Genomic DNA, 21,828 nt, shown 5'->3' with positions numbered 1-21,828 from the left:
GCAGAGAGAGAGAGAGAGAGAGAGAAAGAGGGAGGAAGGGATGCAATGAGAGAGAGAGGGAGGCATAGAGAGAGAGAGAGAGAGAGAGAGAGAGAGAGAGAGAGAGAGAGAGAGAGAGAGAGAGAGAGAGAGAGAGAGAGAGAGAGAGAGAGAAAGAGGGAGGGATGCAATGAGAGAGAGAGGGAGGCATAGAGAGAGAGAGAGAAAGAGAGGGAGGCAGAGAGAGAGAGATAGAGGGGGATGCAGTGAGAGACAGAGAGAGAAAGAAAGAAAGAAAGAAAGAAAAGAAAGAAAGAAAGAAAGAAAGAAAGAAAGAAAGAAAGAAAGAAAGAAAGAAAGAAAGAAAGAAAGAAAGAAAGAAAGAAAGAAAGAAAGAAAGAAAGAGAGGCAGGCAGAGAGAGAGAGAGGGAGCAGACTGAGTGGCGCTGCTGCAGCCTTGGGGTCTGTCTGGGAAGGGCCTAATTAAAAAGCTTTGCACATTCACAGTGTCATAAAAACAGAAGACATGAAAGTCTCCCTCTCCAAAGGTGTACTGTAACCTTAGCGGAACAGCTGTCTGAGGGGAAGAATCAAAGAACAAACAGAGGGAGAGAAAGAGTGGGAGAGAGAGAGAGAGAGAGAGAGAGAGCGAGAGAGAGCGAGAGAGAGACAGAAAGGGAGAGAGAGAGACAGAGAATCCCCCTTCTTATCCTCCTCCCACATCTGTCAGAGAGAATTCCAGAGGTTTGCTAAATGCATTCAGGACAGGTAGGGGAGTGGGAGTCAGGTAGACTAGGTTAGGACATAAAGACAGACAACCTGGGAGGAATGTGCTCTGACTTTCCCCCTCTCCCTCCCTCTCTCCCTTCACCACTCCTCCCTTCCCTCCCCTTTCTCCTCTCCCCCCTCCTCTCCTCTCGTCCCTCCTCTCCCCCCTCCCCCCATCCCCTCTCTTCTCCCCTCTCTCCTCCCTTCTCCTCTCCTCTCTCCCTCTCTCCACTCTCCCAGCTCAGCCAGTCCCAGCCAGGCGACAGCAGTTATGAGAGTCTGTGAGAACCACAGGGAGGGACAGGAATGCACACACACCTGACCACAGCCACCTACTACACACACACACACACACACACACACACACACACACACACACACACACACACACAAGGGCAGAGGGACACACACACACACACACCTGACCAGAGCAGGCGGAAGAGACGCCACATACATACTAAGAAAAAAAATACTACATACTAAGAAAAAGACACACACACACACCAATGAAAACCTTAAGAGAGAACCAATTTCAAGCCTCAATTGAAACTGTTTGCCAGCCATCAACATGATGTTAAAGGTCGACGTTTTCTTAATCTTCCTTTTCTATCAGTCTATGGGCTGAGTGAGTGACTCATCACTCTCTCTCCCCTCTCTCTCTCCTCCCCCCTCTCTCTTTTTATCTCACCCTCTCTCTATCTTCTCTCTCTCTTGCTCTCTGTCAGACTTATATCTTCTGAGTCACATACTGTATAACTGTCTATATAATCTGAATCTAGCTTTTAGGATCTCAGTATCTAATCCACAGCAACACGTCCAGATCCGAGCGGCGCCGGCACTGAGGCTGCTCTTTATCCTACACACACACACACACAAAATTATAAACAGAACTGGAGTTCCAACAGAGAGAATCCAGGTCTGTAGATTCCAAAATGGAGTTCCAACAGAGAGAATCCAGGCCTGTAGATTCCAAACTGGAGTTTCAACAGAGAGAATCCCGGCCTGAAGATTCCAAACTGGAGTTCCAACAGAGAGAATCCAGGACTGTAGATTCCAAAATGGAGTTTCAACAGAGAGAATCCCGGCCTGAAGATTCCAAACTGGAGTTCCAACAGAGAGAATCCAGGCCTGTAGATTCCAAACTGGAGTTTCAACAGAGAGAATCCAGGCCTGTAGATTCCAAACTGGAGTTTCAACAGAGAGAATCCAGGCCTGTAGATTCCAAACTGGAGTTTCAACAGAGAGAATCCAGGCCTGTAGATTCCAAACTGGAGTTCCAACTGAGAGAATCCAGGCCTGTAGATTCCAAACTGGAGTTTCAACAGGGAGAATCCAGGTCTGTAGATTCCAAACTGGAGTTTCAACAGAGAGAATCCAGGCCTGTAGATTCCAAACTGGAGTTCCAACAGAGAGAATCCAGGCCTGTAGATTCCAAACTGGAGTTTCAACAGAGAGAATCCCGGCCTGAAGATTCCAAACTGGAGTTCCAACAGAGAGAATCCAGGCCTGTAGATTCCAAACTGGAGTTTCAACAGAGAGAATCCAGGCCTGTAGATTCCAAACTGGAGTTTCAACAGAGAGAATCCAGGCCTGTAGATTCCAAACTGGAGTTTCAACAGAGAGAATTCAGGCCTGTAGATTCCAAACTGGAGTTTCAACAGAGAGAATCCAGGCCTGTAGATTCCAAACTGGAGTTCCAACTGAGAGAATCCAGGCATGTAGATTCCAAACTGGAGTTTCAACAGGGAGAATCCAGGTCTGTAGATTCCAAACTGGAGTTTCAACAGAGAGAATCCAGGCCTGTAGATTCCAAACTGGTTCCAACAGGGAGAATCCAGGCCTGTAGATTCCAAACTGGAGTTTCAACAGAGAGAATCCAGGCCTGTAGATTCCAAACTGAGTTTCAACAGAGAGAATCCAGGCCTGTAGATTCCAAACTGGAGTTTCAACAGAGAGAATCCAGGCCTGTAGATTCCAAACTGGAGTTCCAACAGAGAGAATCCAGGCCTGTAGATTCCAAACTGGTACCAACAGGGAGAATCCAGGCCTGTAGATTCCAAACCGGTTCCAACAGAGACTCCAGGCCTGTAGATTCCAAACTGGAGTTTCAACAGAGAGAATCCAGACCTGGTGATTCCAAACCGGTTCCAACAGAGACTCCAGGCCAGTAGATTCCAAACTGGAGTTCCAACAGAGAGAATCCAGGCCTGTAGATTCCAAACCGGTTCCAACAGAGACTCCAGGCCAGTAGATTCCAAACTGGAGTTCCAACAGGGAGAATCCAGGCCTGTAGATTCCAAACCGGTTCCAACAGAGACTCCAGGCCAGTAGATTCCAAACTGGTGTTCCAACAGAGAGACTCCAGGCCAGTAGATTCCAAACTAGAGTTCCAACAGAGAGACTCCAGGCCAGTAGATTCCAAACTGGAGTTCCAACAGAGAGAATCCAGGCCTGTAGATTCCCAACCGGTTCCAACAGAGACTCCAGGCCAGTAGATTCCAAACTGGAGTTCCAACAGGGAGAATCCAGGCCTGTAGATTCCAAACCGGTTCCAACAGAGACTCCAGGCCAGTAGATTCCAAACTGGAGTTCCAACAGGGAGAATCCAGGCCAGTAGATTCCAAACCGGTTCCAACAGAGACTCCAGGCCAGTAGATTCCAAACCGGTTCCAACAGAGACTCCAGGCCAGTAGATTCCAAACTGGTGTTCCAACAGAGAGACTCCAGGCCTGTAGATTCCAAACTAGAGTTCCAACAGAGAGACTCCAGGCCAGTAGATTCCAAACTAGAGCTCCAACAGAGAGACTCCAGGCCAGTAGATTCCAAACTGGTGTTCCAACAGAGAGACTCCAGACCTGTAGATTCCAAACTGGTGTTCCAACAGAGAGACTCCAGGCCTGTAGATTCCAAACCGGTTCCAACAGAGACTCCAGGCCAGTAGATTCCAAACTGGTGTTCCAACAGAGAGACTCCAGGCCAGTAGATTCCAAACTAGAGTTCCAACAGAGAGACTCCAGGCCAGTAGATTCCAAACTAGAGTTCCAACAGAGAGACTCCAGGTATGTCTTTCCTCCTCTGTTTCCATTCACTCTCTGTCTCCGACAAACATCTCTCACCAAGTCTACGGCTGCATCCCAAATGACACCCTATTCCCTATTTAGTGCACTACATTTGACCAGGGCCCATAGAGCCATTGGGTGCCATTTGGGACACATCCTACAACTGCTGGGAAACAAAGAAGGGGCAGAGAAATCATTATGAAGAACTTCATAAATGTGATCTGACTAAGGACATCAGATCAAATCAGGCCAAATAGTGGAATGAAGATCTTATGATGAGTAGGCTTCCTTCATTTTCTCTAACTTACAGGGCACACAATCAAACCAGAGAGACACTTATTATTACAATCTGATGGTTAGCCGTAATGATCCATCAGCTGAAATGTGACCTAGCATGAATGAGCATGGTCTAAACAGTACCATGTCTAAACAGTACCATGTCTAAACAGTACCATGTCTAAACAGTACCATGTCTAAACAGTACCATGGTCTCCTCTCAGACACTATATGTGTCCCAAATTACATCCTATTCGCTAGTGTAGTGCACTACATAGGGAATAAGGTTCCATTTCAGACGCAGACATTGTTTTCTATGTAGAGAACAGGGTGCCAATATTGTGCACTACTAGAACACTACACATCACTGGGGCCAAGCTTCCTGCCATCCAGGACCTCTATACCAGGCGGTGTCAGAGGAAGGCCCAAAAAATTGTCAAAGACTCCAGTCACCCTAGTCATAGACTGTTCTCTCTGCTACCGCACGGCAAGCGGTACCGGAGCGCCAAATCTAAGTCCAAAAGGCTCCTTAACAGCTTCTACCCCCAAGCCATGAGACTGCTGAACAATTACTAAAATGGCCACCTGGACTATTTGCATTGACACTCGCTGTTTATGATCTATGCAGTCACTTTACCCCTACCTACATGTACAAATTACCTCGACTAACCTGTACCCCCGCACATTGACTCGGTACCGGTACCCCCTGTATACAGTGGGGAGAACAAGTATTTGATACACTGCCGATTTTGCAGGTTTTCCTACTTACAAAGCATGTAGAGGTCTGTACTTTTTATCATAGGTACACTTCAACTGTGAGAGACGGAATCTAAAACAAAAATCCAGAAAATCACATTGTATGATTTTTAAGTAATTAAGTTGCATTTTATTGCATGACATAAGTATTTGATACATCAGAAAAGCAGAACTTAATATTTGGTACAGAAACCTTTGTTTGCAATTACAGAGATCATACGTTTCCTGTAGGTCTTGACCAGGTTTGCACACACTGCAGCAGGGATTTTGGCCCACTCCTCCATACAGACCTTCTCCAGATCCTTCAGGTTTCGGGGCTGTCGCTGGGCAATACGGACTTTCAGCTCCCTCCAAAGATTTTCTATTAGGTTCAGGTCTGGAGACTGGCTAGGCCACTCCAGGACCTTGAGATGCTTCTTACGGAGCCACTCCTTAGTTGCCCTGGCTGTGTGTTTCGGGTCGTTGTCATGCTGGAAGACCCAGCCATGACCCATCTTCAATGCTCTTACTGAGGGAAGGAGGTTGTTGGCCAAGATCTCACGATACATAGCCCCATCCATCCTCCCCTCAATACGGTGCAGTCGTCCTGTCCCCTTTGTAGAAAAGCATCCCCAAAGAATGATGTTTCCACCACCATGCTTCACGGTTGGGATGGTGTTCTTGGGGTTGTACTCATTCTTCTTCTTCCTCCAAACACGGCGAGTGGAGTTTAGACCAAAAAACTATATTTATGTCTCATCAGACCACATGACCTTCTCCCATTCCTCCTCTGGATCATCCAGATGGTCATTGGCAAACTTCAGACGGGCCTGGACATGCGCTGGCTTGAGCAGGGGGACCTTGCGTGCGCTGCAGGATTTTAATCCATGACGGTGTAGTGTGTTACTAATGGTTTTCTTTGAGACTGTGGTCCCAGCTCTCTTCAGGTCATTGACCGGGTCCTGCCGTGTAGTTCTGGGCTGATCCCTCACCTTCCTCATGATCATTGATGCCCCACGAGGTGAGATCTTGCATGGAGCCCCAGACCGAGGTTGATTGACCGTCATCTTGAACTTCTTCCATTTTCTAATAATTGCGCCAACAGTTGTTGCCTTCTCACCAAGCTGCTTGCCTATTGTCCTGTAGCCCATCCCAGCCTTGTGCAGGTCTACAATTTTATCCCTGATGTCCTTACACAGCTCTCTGGTCTTGGCCATTGTGGAGAGGTTGGAGTCTGTTTGATTGAGTGTGTGGACAGGTGTCTTTTATACAGGTAACGAGTTCAAACAGGTGCAGTTAATACAGGTAATGAGTGGAGAACAGGAGGGCTTCTTAAAGAAAAACTAACAGGTCTGTGAGAGCTGGAATTCTTACTGGTTGGTAGGTGATCAAATACTTATGTCATGCAATAAAATGCAACTTAATTACTTAAAAATCATACAATGTGATTTTCTGGATTTTTGTTTTAGATTCCGTCTCTCACAGTTGAAGTGTACCTATGATAAACATTACAGACCTCTACATGCTTTGTAAGTAGGAAAACCTGCAAAATCGGCAGTGTATCAAATACTTGTTCTCTCCACTGTATAGCCTCGTTATTGTTATTTTTATATATTTTTTTATTTATTTTATTTGTTACTTTCGTTTATTTATGGAAATATTTTCTTAACTCTATTTTCTTAAAACTGCATTGTTGGTTGAGGGCTTGTAAGTAAGCATTTCACGGTAAGGTCTACACCTGTTGTATTCGGTGCATGTGAAAAATTACATTTGATATAGGGAATAGGGTGCCATTTCAGACACAGAAACGTTTTTCTATGGTCACAACTAGACCGAGACGGTTAAGTTCTGCATTCTCAGTCTCTAGATGTTTCCCTGTCAACAGTCTAGCAGCTCACAACCTGAACCTACATGTTTTCATAACCACAATATTTGCAACATTCCGACATCTGCATTCTGGCGTTTTTGTCTCTGTAGAGCTGTGTCTTTTGATGGCGTTGACGGTAAACCTCTAGGGTAGCCTTAGGTAAGCAAAGGCTAGCCAGCTAAGGTACACACACACACACACACACACACACACACACACACACACACACACACACACACACGGTACCCCTCAAAGGGGAGGGGATTCCTCAAACAACACTCTCCTACAGAATGTTTTAATATCTGTCATGATACACTTCGCATATGAGTATAGACTTGGTGCATCTACACGTTGAACATATCACTGAATAATACATACAGTGGTAGTATCTGAGCGTATTACGTTGTAGTCATTTAGCAGACGCTCTTATCCAGAGCAACTTACAGTTAGTGAGTACATACTGTACATTTTCATACTGGCCCCCCGAGGGAATCGAACCCACAACCCTGGCATTGCAAATGCCATGCTCTACCAACTGAGCTACACGGGGGGCTAGTGTGTATCTGTTGAGTGTACTGTGACACATGCACACATTAATATGTCACACATAAAAATAAAACAATGTTAGAGTTTACTGTATATCAAATTGATCCAGGCTGAAGATGAAAATGTTAAATTGATCCAGGCTGAAGATGAAAATGTTTTTATTGTACGTTTTCTATTTTAGGTTTGTATTTATTTTGGTTTTCATGCTATCTTGGTCTTTCAGTGGAGTGAGTCTTTTGATGGGGTCATCTTTTCTCTCCTCTCCTCTCCTCTCCTCTCCTCTCCTCTCCTCTCCTCTCCTCTCCTCTCCTCTCCTCTCCTCTCCTCTCCTCTCCTCTCCTCTCCTCTCCTCTCCCTCTCCTCTCCTCTCCCTCTCCCCTCCTCTCCTCTCCCCTACCCTCCTCTCCTCTATCCTCCTCTCCCCTCCTCTCCTCTACTCTTCCCTCTCCTCCTCTCCTCTCCTCCCCTTCCCTCCTCTCCCCTCCTCTCCTCTACCCTCCTCTCCCCTTCCCTCCTCTCCTCTCCCCTCCTCTCCTCTCCTCTCCTCTCCTCTCCTCTCCTCTCCTCTCCTCTCCTCTCCTCTCCTCTCCTCTCCTCTCCTCTCCTCTCCTCTCCTCTCCTCTCCTCTCCTCTCCTCTCCTCTCCTCTATACTCCTCTCCCCTCCTCTCCTCTCCCCTCCCCTCCCCTCCCCTCCCCTCCCCTCCCCTCCTCTCCTCTCCCATCCCCTCCCCTCCTCTCCCCTTCCCTCCTCTCCTCTACCCTCCCCTCCTCTCCTCTTCCCTCCTCTTCTCTTCTTCTTAAACCAACCCTGTGGCCTTCCAGCCAGATGGATTCCTCCCTCCCTTCTCCCTTCCTCCCTCTTTCCTCCCTCTGTCCATCTATGTGGTGGTTGTGGTGTGCTCCTCTGTCTCCAGACAGAAAGGCCAGAGTGGGAGATAAAGGAGTTCCACAGCAGTCTGCAGCCTCCCTGGCCCCCGCTGCCTCTCTGTGGTTTGAACCCCAGTCAACAGCCTCACTCCACCCCTTCTCTCCATCCCTCTCTTCATCCCTCATTCCCTTTCTTCATCCATCCATACTTTGCTTCCTCCCTCCACAGTCCACTCCAGTCCAGTCGGTTCACTGCCACGGACACATAACCTCCCTCCCTCCTCCCTCCCTCCTCCTCCCTCTTTCTCTCCTTCCCTCCTCCCTCCAAAAATGTATCCAGCTGAGCTCCTGTCAGGCCCACAGTCCAGTCCATTCAAGTTGACGTTTGAACCAGACAGAGAAAGGAGACCTGGAGGACACAGGTTGAAATAAAGAGCTCTTCCTACCTCAGTGTTCCACAGTTTGACAGTCCAGTATAAAGAGCTCTTCCTACCTCAGTGTTCCACAGTTTGACAGTCTAGTATAAAGAGCTCTTCCTACCTCAGTGTTCCACAGTTTGACAGTCCAGTATAAAGAGCTCTTCCTACCTCAGTGTTCCAGTTTGACAGTCCAGTATAAAGAGCTCTTCCTACCTCAGTGTTCCACAGTTTGACAGTCTAGTATAAAGAGCTCTTCCTACCTCAGTGTTCCACAGTTTGACAGTCCAGTATAAAGAGCTCTTCCTACCTCAGTGTTCCAGTTTGACAGTCTAGTATAAATAGCTCTTCCTACCTCAGTGTTCCACAGTTTGACAGTCCAGTATAAAGAGCTCTTCCTACCTCAGTGTTCCAGTTTGACAGTCCAGTATAAAGAGCTCTTCCTACCTCAGTGTTCCACAGTTTGACAGTCCAGTATAAAGAGCTCTTCCTACCTCAGTGTTCCACAGTTTGACAGTCTAGTATAAAGAGCTCTTCCTACCTCAGTGTTCCACAGTTTGACAGTCCAGTATAAAGAGCTCTTCCTACCTCAGTGTTCCACAGTTTGACAGTCCAGTATAAAGAGCTCTTCCTACCTCAGTGTTCCAGTTTGACAGTCCAGTATAAAGAGCTCTTCCTACCTCAGTGTTCCACAGTTTGACAGTCCAGTATAAAGAGCTCTTCCTACCTCAGTGTTCCACAGTTTGACAGTCCAGTATAAAGAGCTCTTCCTACCTCAGTGTTCCACAGTTTGACAGTCCAGTATAAAGAGCTCTTCCTACCTCAGTGTTCCACAGTTTGACAGTCTAGTATAAAGAGCTCTTCCTACCTCAGTGTTCCACAGTTTGACAGTCCAGTATAAAGAGCTCTTCCTACCTCAGTGTTCCACAGTTTGACAGTCCAGTATAAAGAGCTCTTCCTACCTCAGTGTTCCACAGTTTGACAGTCCAGTATAAAGAGCTCTTCCTACCTTAGTGCTCCACAGTTTGACAGTCCAGTATAAAGAGCTCTTCCTACCTCAGTGTCCCACAGTTTGACAGTCTAGTATAAAGAGCTCTTCCTACCTCAGTGTTCCACAGTTTGACAGTCTAGTATAAAGAGCTCTTCCTACCTCAGTGTCCCAGTTTGACAGTCCAGTATAAAGAGCTCTTCCTACCTCAGTGTTCCACAGTTTGACAGTCCAGTATAAAGAGCTCTTCCTACCTTAGTGCTCCACAGTTTGACAGTCCAGTCGAACGACGAGGTGACGAAGAGGTGGGAGAAGTCTACGGGGCCAACGGCGTTGTGACAGCTGAGGCCCGTCACGGGCCCATGGTGGCCCTCGAACATTTCACAGATGCCCGCCTTACTGCAAAGGAGCATGGGAGAGAGAGAGAGAACTCGTGTCAGAGAGAACAGAGGACACATTTTGGGTGGTGGTGGGGGGGGGGGGGGGGGGGGGTAACAGAAGCTTGTAGTTGGTATTATTACAGTAGGTTATGAGATATAATGTATAAAAACATTAAGCTTAAAGTATGTGTGTGTGTGTGTGTGTGTGTGTGTGTGTGTGTGTGTGTGTGTGTGTTCCTCTGACCTGCCGTGTCTAGATGCGGTGTACACGGTTCCCTCCTCACTCCCCACCACATAATTATTGACGTCTCCAGTGGGGAACGCCATGCCTGTCACAGCCACCGGTTTAGACTTGTTGTACACCAGCTCCATGCTCTCCTAAAACACACACACACAGAGAGTTAAATGTTTCAACCTCATGTTCAAGAAAAACACAATTATCGTACGGTAGTCTGTACATGGCTGCTATCACCATGTACATTCGGAAATGTTAAGATTGGTTGTGCTGACCTAGTTACAATGAGTCTGTCACATAGACATACTGCAGTTATATAGCACACATTGTGTTTGATAGGGCTTTGTCATGGAATTAGCTACACTGTTTGATAAGGCTTTGTCATGGAATTAGCTACACTGTTTGATAGGGCTTTGTCAATGGTATTAGCTACACTGTTTGATAGGGCTTTGTCATGGTATTAGCTACACTGTTTGATAGGGCTTTGTCATGGTATTAGCTACACTGTTTGATAGGGCTTTGTCATGGAATTAGTTAGCTACACCGTTTGATAGGGCTTTGTCATGGAATTAGTTAGCTACACCGTTTGACAGGGCTTTGTCATGGAATTAGTTAGCTACACCATTTGATAGGGCTTTGTCATGGAATTAGTTAGCTACACCGTTTGATAGGGCTTTGTCATGGAATTAGTTAGCTACACCGTTTGATAGGGCTTTGTCATGGAATTAGTTAGCTACACTGTTTGATAGGGCTTTGTCATGGAATTAGTTAGCTACACTGTTTGATAGGGCTTTGTCATGGAATTAGTTAGCTACACTGTTTGATAGGGCTTTGTCATGGAATTAGTTAGCTACACCGTTTGATAGGGCTTTGTCATGGAATTAGTTAGCTACACTGTTTGATAGGGCTTTGTCATGGAATTAGTTAGCTACACCTTTTGATAGGGCTTTGTCACGGAATTAGTTAGCTACACCGTTTGATATGGCTTTGTCATGGAATTAGTTAGCTACACTGTTTGATAGGGCTTTGTCATGGAATTAGCTACACCATTTGTATGAGTCAGTTATAGTACCATTCTCTTTAATGACAATATGTAGTATGTCATATGCATACAGGGCATTCGGAAAGTATTCAGACCCCTTGACTTTTTCCACATTTTATTATGTTACAGCCTTTTTCTAAAATTGATTAAATTGTTTTTTTCCCTAATCAATCTACACACAATACCCCATAATACAAAGCAAAAACTGGTTTTTAGAAATGTTTACACATTTATCAAAAACAAATAATACATTTACATAAGCATTCAGACCCTTTACTCAGTACTTTGTTGAAGCATCTTTGGCAGTGATTACACCCTCAAGTCTTCTTGGGTATGACGCTACAAGCTTGGCACACCTGTATTTGGGGAGTTTCTCTCATTCTTCTCTGCAGATCCTCTCAAGCTCTGTCAGGTTGGATGGGGAGCGTTGCTGCACAACTATTTTCAAGTCTCTCCAGAGATGTTCGATCGGGTTCAAGTCGGGGCTCAAGGACATTCAGAGACTTGTCCCGAAGCCACTCCTGCGTTGTCTTGGCTGTGTGCTTATGGTCGTTGTCCTGCTGGAAGGTGAACCTTCACCCCAGTCTGCGGTTCTGAGCCCTCTGGAGCAGGTTTTCATCAAGGATCTCTCTGTACTTTGCTCATCTTTGTCTCGATCCTGACTAGTCTCCCAGTCCCAGCCGCTGAATACCATCCCCACAGCATGATGCTGCCACCACCATGCTTCACCGTAGGGATGGTGCCAGGTTTACTCCAGACATGACACTTGGCATTCAGGCCAAAGAGTTCAATCTTGGTTTCATCAGACCAGAGAATCTTGTTTCTCATGGTTTGAGAGTCTTTAGGTGCATTTTGGCAAACTCCAAGCGGGCTGTCATGTACCTTTTACTGAGGGTGGCTTCCGTCTGGCCACTTTACCATAAAGGCCTGATTGGTGGAGTGCTGCAGAGATGGTTGTCCTTCTGGAAGGTTCTCCCATCTCCACAGAGGAACTCTAAAGCTCTGTCAGAGTGACCATCCCATACACAAAAATGTATGCACGCATGACTGTAAGTCGCTTTGGATAAAAGCGTCTGCTAAATGGCATATTATCATTATCATCGGGTTCTTGGTCACCTCCCTGACCAAGGCCCTTCTCCCCCGATTGCTCAGTTTGGCCGTGCGGCCAGCTCTAGGAAGAGTCTTGGTGGTTCCAAACTTCTTCCATTTAAGAATGATGGAGGCCACTGTGTTCTTAGGGACCTTCAATGCTGCAGGAATTTTTTGGTACCCTTAACCAGATCTGTGCCTCGACACAATCCTGTCTCAGAGCTCTACGGACAATTCCATCGACATCATGGCTTGGTTTTTGCTCTGACATGCACTGTCAACTGTGGGACCTTATATAGAGAGGTGTGTACTGCCTTTCCAAATCATGTCCAATCAATTGAATTTACCATAGGTGGACTCCAATCAAGTTGTAGAAACATCTCAAGGATGATCAATGGAAACAGGATACACCTGAGCTCAATTTCGAGTCTTATAGCAAAGGGTCTGAATACTTATGTAAATAAGGTATTTCTGTTTTTTATTTGTAATACATTTGCAAAAAAATTCTAAAAAACTGTTTTTGCTTTGTCATTATGGGGTATTGTGTGTAGATTGATGAGGATTTTTATTTATTTAATCCATTTAGAATAAAAATGTGGAAAAAGTCAAGGGGTCTGAATACTTTCCTAAGGCAATCTAATATCTTTGAGATTGCTGACTGTGGATCAGTCTGAATCAAATCAAATCAAATTTTATTTGCCACATGCGCCAAATACAACAGGTGTAGACATTACCGTGAAATGCTTACTTACAGTCCTTAACCAACAATGCATTATTTTTTTTATAAAAAAGTAAAATAAAACAACAACAACAAAAAAGTGTTGAGAAAAAAAGAGCAGAAGTAAAATAAAATAACAGTAGGGAGGCTATATACAGGGGGGTACCGGTGCAGAGTCAATGTGCGGGGGCACTGGCTAGTTGAGGTAGTTGAGGTAATATGTACATGTGGGTAGAGTTAAAGTGACTATGCATAAATAATTAACAGAGTAGCAGCAGCGTAAAAAGATGGGGAGGGGGTGGGGGGCAGTGCAAATAGTCTGGGTAGCCATGATTAGCTGTTCAGGAGTCTTATGGCTTGGGGGTAGAAGCTGTTGAGAAGCCTTTTGGACCAAGACTTGGCGCTCCGGTAACCGCTTGCCGTGCTGTAGCAGAGAGAACAGTCTATGACTAGGGTGGCTGGAGTCTTTGACAATTTTGAGGGCCTTCCTCTGACACCGCCTGGTATAGAGGTCCTGGATGGCAGGAAGCTTGGCCCCAGTGATGTACTGGGCCGTACGCACTACCCTGAAGAAATGGGCCTTAATGCTACAGATTGCTGACTGTGGATCAGTCTGAAGAGATGGGCCTTAATGCTACAGGTCAGGTAGGACTGACCCTGCAACAGCTCTTACCTGGGGCTGAGAGAGCATGTCAAGGCTCCAGGAGCACATCCTGCCGTCTGTGGACACGGTGATCAGGTTGTTGGCATTCTGGGTTCCCACCACGTTTACACAGTACACCGGGTGCTACAGTACAGACAGTACAGACAGTGGGAGGACAGACAGGACAGACACATGAAGAGAATGGCCATTTGTAAACACACTGGATGTTTGCCAAATACATTTGCATGTACAGGAATTTACCTTGGTGAAATGGTGCTGCTACGATAAACAGAATATACAGACAGACGATAAACATGATATACAGACAACATACTGTATGTAGAAGCAGTTTCAAATCCACATGTGGAATTTACACTATGTACACTGTAAGCGAAGAACTACAAGCTTAATTTTACACTAAGCTACATTATAAATGAGGTATGTTTGACATTGTGCCACTGAAGTTCCAATTCAGTTATTTAATTTGTATCTACATACTAGTGTTGTTTCTTAAATAGCTCTACACTCAATATTTATACTACTTTGAACAAACTGTGCTGTATTTCACATGTTTTTTCCTCTACAAATTGTAATATCTTATGAAAGTCATTAGCGGGTATGAAGTGAATCTACAATATGTCTTCCTACAACCCTGAGACGACACAAAGCTCTTGTTGAGTGATGAGATGCCAATGTGCAACAGACCCTTACTCCAACTTGGCACCGGCATCCGGCGCTGTGCAAATCCAGCGGGTTGTGTGAAACCATTATGTAATTATTGCCCTCAAATTGATTTTTGTTTGGCGCCACAAAGGCCCCTTTCAGAGAGCAGGCGGGTCGGTGAGGCGGAGGCCTAGACACAGTCTCTCATTATTGGGGGCACGGGAGGTTTAAACCTTGGGCATGTATGGCATCCAGGGGCAGTGTGTGTGTGTGTACGTGTGTGTGTGTGCATGTGCCTGTCTGTGTTTGTATGTGTGTGTGAAGCTACAATGATTCCCCCCAACTCCCACCACCACCAATAAGCTTTACCACCAATAAGCTTTATTGCCTGCTTGGGTGGTATTCACAATGTGTTGAGGCTCAGAGGGTTTGTTGGGGGTGAACAGATTATTGAAGAAGGTAGCTATATACTGTAGATAGGATGAAGTATAGGATAGGATGTAGGATATAAGATATAGAATATAAGATATAGGATATAAGATATAGAATAGGATATAGGATAAAGGATAAGCTATACGATAAAGGATAGGATATAGCACATAAGATATACAAGGACATTATATTCTTCCTCTTATGTGTTTTTTAATGCCGTCTGAGGCCACAGATTGCAGGTTGGGTTTCAGTGTGCTGCAGCTCCTGGGAGAAGTGTATCTGTATTACTGCTTTAAACCACCTCTAAAGCAGTCGTATATGTTGAAGCTAAAATAAACTAACAGTGGCATTTCTGTTACAGGTGTTGGGTGGGTGTCTCAGTGTTTCAATGCATATGGAGACTTAGTGTGCATCCCAAATGGCACATATTCCCTATAGGGCTCTGGTCAAAAGAAGTGCCATTGGGGATGCACTGGGACTTACCGTGTGAGCTGCAGCTGAGAGGGGGGTTCTCTGTACAGGAGTCCTGCGGTGGCTGCGGTTGTCCATAGGACTATCTGGCCAGAGTAAGTTCCCCCCACCACCAGGTTAGGATGGAACCGGGCAAAGCCACCGACACCACTGGAGACTAGAGGAGAGAGGGAGAGATACAGGAGGGTTAGAAGGAGAGAAGAGAGAGGGGGAAGAGGGAGAAAGAGAGAGGGGGTAGAGTAAGAGACATTGAAAGGTAGAGAGATAGAAAGAAGAGATAGAGAGAGAGAGAGAGAGAGAGAGAGAGAGAGAGAGAGAGAGAGAGAGAGAGAGGAGAGAGAGAGAGAGAAAGGAGAGAGAGAGAGAAAGGAGAGAGAGAGAGAGAGAGAAAGGAGAGAGAGAGACAGAGAGAGAGAGAGATAGAGAGAGAGAGAGAGAGAGAGAGAAAAGAGAGAGAGAGACAGAGAGAGAGAGAGAGAGAGAGGAGAGAGAAAAGGAGAGAGAGAGAGAGACTAGAGAAGAGAGAGAGAGAGAGAGAGAAAGGAGAGATGAGAGAGAGAGAGAGAGAGAGAGAGAGAGAGAGAGAGAGAGAGAGAGAGAGATAGAGAGAGAGAAAGGAGAGAGAGAGAGAGACAGAGACAGAGAGAGAGAGACAGAGAGAGAGAGCGAGAGAGAGACAGAGAGAGAAGGAGACAGAGAGAGAGAGAGAGAGAAGAGACAGAGAGAGAGAGAGAGAGACAGAGAGAGAAAGACAGTATAGAGGGAGAGAGAGAGACAGAGAGAGCGAGCGCGAGAGAGAGAGAGAGAGAGGAGAGAGAGAGAGAGAGAGAGAGGGGAAAGAGAGAGAGAGAGGGGAAAGAGAGAGAGGAGAGAGAGAGAGAGAGAGAGAGAGAGCGAGAGAGAGGGGAAAGAGAGAGAGAGAGAGAGAAGAGAGAGAGAAGAGAGAGAGAGAGAGAGAGAGAGAGAGAATGAGAGAGAGAGGGGAAAGACAGCATGACAGAGTTGTTTTGAGTCAGGAGGAAAGAGATAGGGAGCGTGAGAGAGAAGTGGGGTAGTGAGGGAGGGGGTAGGAGAGAGGGAGAGAGAGATGATGAGTTGACTGTACAGGGTCTACTGAGGAGAGGAGAGGGGTGACGTGGGGGTAACGACAGAGACAATGTGGAGGATTGTGGCCCCAGACGTTTTATATTACAGCATCAAACCCTGCAGGAGCCAGCGGAGCGCCAAGTGTAGCCTCCATCATGACAAGCGTGGCCTTGAACCCCCTCTCTTTGACTCTGTGTTTATTGAGTTCTGGTTCCTCTTCACTGAGCCTCACATATGGCTTCTAGCCTCTACTCTACATGCGTATCCCCAAATGGCACCCTATTCCCTTTATAGTGCCCTGGGCCCTGGCAAAAGTAGTGCACTAAAAAAGGAATAGAGTGCCATTTGGGACACAACCTTTCTCCTCTACTTTAACCAGTGATTAGTTGATCATGACTAGAGCGCTGAGTTTTACTGACCACAATGTGACCTGGTAAGGTAAAACTCTGGGCTCTAGTCCTAATCATAAGAGAATGTTACAGTGAGTACAGTACTGCTTTCCAGAGCTTACACTATTTAACAATTCAATATCTACCTACTACTGTATAAACATCAACCGCTCTTTCTGTGTTGACCCAAGTTGCACTTGAACCAGAACTAAATCAGACACGGTCGGTCCACTGGCAGTACTTTCCCCTGTTTACACATTGAGGAGACCCCATTTGATCTGGTTAAACTGAAATAGGGATGAAGTGTGGCGCCATTGTTTTCTTTTCTCTTTCGGATCTTTCATGAGTGAGTAAAAGAAAGAGAAGTCTCTCTCTCTCTCTCTCTCTCTCTCTCTCTCTCTCTCTCTCTCTCTCTCTCCGTCTCTCTCTCCCCCACCACACCATGTGCAACCACCAAGTCCTGCACCCAGAGTTCATTTTAAAAGAGGACTGGAAAACAAACCAGAGCAAAAGAAAACATGTTTCTCTTTCTTTTCTTCCTTCCTTTCTTCCTTTCTTTCTTTCCCTCTGAAGAAACCCGGCTTCCAGAACGGCTAAAGAAGAGCTTCGGATGTGAAGTGGTTTTTCAAACAGACTCAAAATAAACTGAGCTTGAGGGGTAAAAATAAAGTATTGTGTTGGCCATCAGAAACCATCCCTGAGAAGTTTATTTACCCACGGGGCCGACTCTAGCTTTTTGGGAGCCCTAAGAGAGATTTGGTACTTGCACCTTGTGTATTCTACTATGCTAACTCTCAACAGTAAGTTGAGACCGCTTAAGTCGCTTATGCTTGGAGCCGGCCCTGTTTACCCACAGGGAACTGCAGGGGAATCTGGATTAAGGTTTAAACGCATTAACACACAATGTTCGATGGTCTGACTGAGAATATTTTGATATTTTGATTTGTGTGAGTTACCAAAGGTTTGAATGGGTGACTGGGTTTTCAAGTAAAAGTAGGTAGTGGTACAAAATGATATATAAATGTATAGCATATATATTAAATAATATATAAATGACATACACAGTCCATACTGTACAAAACAATGATACACATACAGTGTGTATTATAAAGTCAGATTCAATAGACTTTAACTTGTTGCATGCCTCAAAGCCACCAGTTAAAAACAACAACCAATTGATCAACTTCTTAATAAGATATACTGTTATTATTGTTTACTAGCCTTGTGTACTGTAGGAAAGCCTTGAAGTGTGGCACATAAGGCTAATATAATGCTAACTCTCTCACTCAACACTTATGACATAGCTGTCCCTCCCTCACACACATACAGATCAAGCACACTTCTTTGAGTGAGAAGTTTTCTTCATCCATCTAAACCAAGTCTGTCTCCACTCTTCTCTTTTGGCATTAAAAGGGCACTCTGCGATTGGTACGTCTATTTTTGGACTATAGCTTTGTTATTGAATGAATCCCAGATTTCCCCTTTAATACAGCCCTCATCGGTTCCTAAATGCTAACTTCGCTACCCTAGCCTTCGACCAGGCCCTTAAGCCCCATCTCTGATGTAGATGTACGGCTGACATTTCAGTCAGACCATCAGAGGCCCCAGGCCTGACCTTTGACCCTTTGGCTGTCTGTGGTTGGGCTTGCCGTCAGAGCCACGCTCCTCAGACAGGGCTGCTTCATTACGGGGCTAATGATAATGAACGCCCGGCCTGGTGGGGTCACTACAACAAGAAGGTCACCACTCCCCAACCAAGACATTAATCAGAGGACTAATAAAGGAGAGTAACTCAAAACCCCAACGGAGAGGAGAGGAGTACTTAGCCACAGAGCAGACCGCTCCTCTTCTCTTTATATCTCATTTCATCTCTCTCTCTCCTTCACTCTCTCTCCCTCTCCTTCTCTCTCTCTCCCCTTCTCTCTCTCTCCCCTTCTCTCTCTCTCTCCTCCTCTCTCTCATCACTCCCTTTTTCCTAGTTTCTAACTCTCCTCCACTTAAGAGATGAGTAAGTTGCAAAATATCTATGAGTGTCTATCCCTCTGGAAAGGGATATTTGTTATACTATAATTTGTTACAAAGAGACTTAAGATAAATTGTGTTTACCACAAATTCCCGCATGACTTTGTGGTGAAATAGGAGAAACCTGGCTTTGACTAAGACAAGCATGTTCATTGCTCATTAGAATGAGGTTGAGGTATAATACCACTATCCATCTCTCTGAGTCTCTGTAATAACCATGATAAATACTAACTTTAATCTTCTATCTCATTATTAGAAGTCATCAATTATTCTGTTCTATAAACATACGTCTGGAAGAATCACTGCTCGCAATATGACATTATGTATTCTCTTTGCCAGAGTTATCATTGCTAATAAATCAACAAGCTTTATAGTAATGACAGAAAACGTAGATATCAAAAAGACTGGATATTCACTCCATATGTTCCACAGACTTCTGACCCTATCAGGCGCTTCATCTAACGCGGAGAAATCCTTTAACTAAATTCAGAGTTCCCACTCTTTAAAGCTATTTCACCACTATCCTTGTCTGTAGGCCTACTGAATGAACTACTGACATTAGCACTGTTTGTCCCTACAGTGCAGTTTGTGGCGTCTGCCAGAAATGCGCATTATCCCTTATTCTTAAGTCATATATCAACACGTGTGGTCGTGAATTACCCTGACTGTACTGTCTATCATGGTTCTATAGTCCCCATAAAACAATTTATGACTTCTGCCCAGGGGGAATTGGTCGACACATTAAAGTATTTCCCCATTCAGATGTCATGTTATGTTATTAACAGATAAGTTAATATAAGGCAGAGTTTGCGTCCCAAATGGCACCCTTTTCCCTACATAGTGCACTACTTTTGACCTGAGCCGTATGGACCCTGGTCAAAAGTAGTGCACTATATAAGGAATAGAGCACCATTTGGGATGCAGACAGTGATATTAGGGGCCAGATTCAATCTTTGTTTACACAACTATTGCCTGTGAACACACGTCTGACTGGAAGCATCCGTCTGTGAGGGGAATCTACCTGTTATATTTACAGTACATATGCAAATTCATTTCACTATAGAAAAATAGCTACTGTATGTTTATATACACTTAGTATACACAACTTTAAGAATACCTGATACTGTCTGCATCCTGACCAGGTGAATCCAGGCGAAAGCTATGATCCCTTATTGATGTCACTTGTTAAATCCACTTCAATCAGTGTAGATGAAGGGGAGGAGACAGGTTAAATAAGGATTTTTAAGCCTTGAGACAATTGAGACATGTATTGTGTATGTGTGCCATTCAGAGGGTGACTGGGCAAGACAAAAGATTTAAGTGCCTTTGAACGGGGTACGGTAGTGGGTGCCAGGTGCATCGGTTTGTGTCAAGAACTGCAACGCCGCAGTTCAATATTAGGAAGGTGTTTGTGTTCATATACTCATCGTACAACTGAATAAATAATGCAGTGTAGGTTTGGTCAATTTGATCCCTAAGATCTAAGTCTCATGAGTACATTTGAAACTAAGTTGATATTCAAGTTGATATTCAGGTCCTTGCAGCACCTGTCTAAAGCTTCCTATATAAAATCCATCTCGCACACTTCTCTGTGCAAAGTCTGTATTATGATCATACCTCAATAATATGACTTTCTTTCAACCAACTCAGATAATAATTTCCAAAGTTAAGTAGCTCTGAGACCATTTCTCCTCTTTCTCAAGGTCCGTTCAGCGTGAGTCCGTATCCTGCAAAGTCATCTCACGGTAGCCCAGAACTGAACAAATGTTTAAACTGACAGCTTCACTGAAAAACACCAGTGAAAGTCATTTTTCTGCATCGAATCTCAATTGAAACGCGATGGTAAAACTCACGCCGAGGGCCCAGCACCTACAGTGTAAAAGGGTTTTTCCTTCCCCAAGCCAGGTTTTTAAATAATCTCAGAGAAGTTAAGTGCTTGTGACAGAGCCTATTATATTAATGGGAAGTGTTCTGTACAGAATAATACACAAGGTTAACCCATGATGAGAGATGGCACGGAGCAAGGGATTATGGAGGAGAGAAACTAACACTCCCTCCTTTGTTGCCTCCCTCCTTTCTCGAGTGAATAATGCTCCTGGAGTTCGGGTCAGGGGAAGGAGGGAGTAGGAGGAGGAAGAGTGGGAGGGAGGGAGGGAGGAGGAAGAGGGGGAGGGAGGGAGGAGGAGGAGAGGGAGGAGGAGGAGAGGAGGAGGAGGGGGATAGATGCCTGAGTAAGAGACAGTATATTCTCCTCTCACTGCACCACCACACTCATCTGGTTTTCAGCAGGGCTTATGAGGACCAGATGGACTGAACCCTCTTCTCTTGGCATCCCTCGCTCCCTCTCTTTTTTTCTGTCTGTCTTTTTTACGACACCCTGCTGATTTTGTCACTCTGTGGTCTCTGGCACAGCCGGTGTAATACCATATCTCTGTTTCATCAAATAAAGAAAAGGAGGCTCTGTGAATACAAGCAGCCTTTCTCTCCTTCTCTCTGTCCTCTCTCTTTCTTTCCTTTTCATCTCTCTGTTTCTCTTTCTTCTTCCCTCTCTTCAGTGGCAGTGACCTTAGTCATACTGACATAGGAGAAGTAGCGTAAACTTATATTAAAATATCTAAAATAAAACAGATTACCTATTGAATTGATCAAGTATGATTAGAAAAATGGCTTTGACACAATGATAGACTGCTAAGTAAGTCTTAAAATGTTAATCTACCCATCTTTGCCATATTCCATTAAAGCAATACACATCCTATAACCATTAGATCCAGGAATAGAAAGAATGCTGGAACAAGAACAACCCACCATAATGGAGGTAGAATCTCTAGCTAGCTAGCTGCTGAAAGAATGTCTTATTATACAAGTCTATCATAAAAACCCCACAGACACAGGGTCTTTTCCCTTTCTCTTACAAAACTCACAGTGGCTTTTATAGGATTTCTCCAGTAAGCTTTATGAGCAAATGCAACTCCATCCGCCACTATAATTTGGAGTGGGAATCTCTCCAGAAAGCCTATGAACCTCTCTCTCGCTCTCTCTCGCTCTCTCAACCCTCTGGCACAGGGAGCAGGTCACGGCGAGTCATGGTGTTTAAAGACAATGTAGAGATATTAATACAAATATGGCTGAGTGGGATGGGAGCTGACAGGTGAGGTT

General features: G+C 45.1%; 1 pseudogene across 1 annotated transcript in view; it reads right to left on the bottom strand.

The window, feature by feature from the left end:
* LOC311120054 (cytoplasmic dynein 1 intermediate chain 1-like) overlaps positions 1-21,828 on the bottom strand; it is a 119,114-nt pseudogene that overhangs the window by 17,078 nt on the left and 80,208 nt on the right. The window contains exons 12-15 of the transcript XR_014615246.1: positions 15,188-15,332; positions 13,640-13,753; positions 10,127-10,260; positions 9,757-9,901 (exon numbers count right to left, since the gene is read on the bottom strand). The product of XR_014615246.1 is annotated as a cytoplasmic dynein 1 intermediate chain 1-like (transcript). The remainder of the gene's footprint in view (positions 1-9,756; positions 9,902-10,126; positions 10,261-13,639; positions 13,754-15,187; positions 15,333-21,828) is intronic.

The sequence above is a fragment of the Coregonus lavaretus genome (assembly GCF_964263955.1).
Source record: "Coregonus lavaretus genome assembly, chromosome: 3".
Taxonomy (NCBI): Eukaryota; Metazoa; Chordata; class Actinopteri; order Salmoniformes; family Salmonidae; genus Coregonus; species Coregonus lavaretus.
This window is presented reverse-complemented; position numbering and strand designations above follow the sequence as displayed.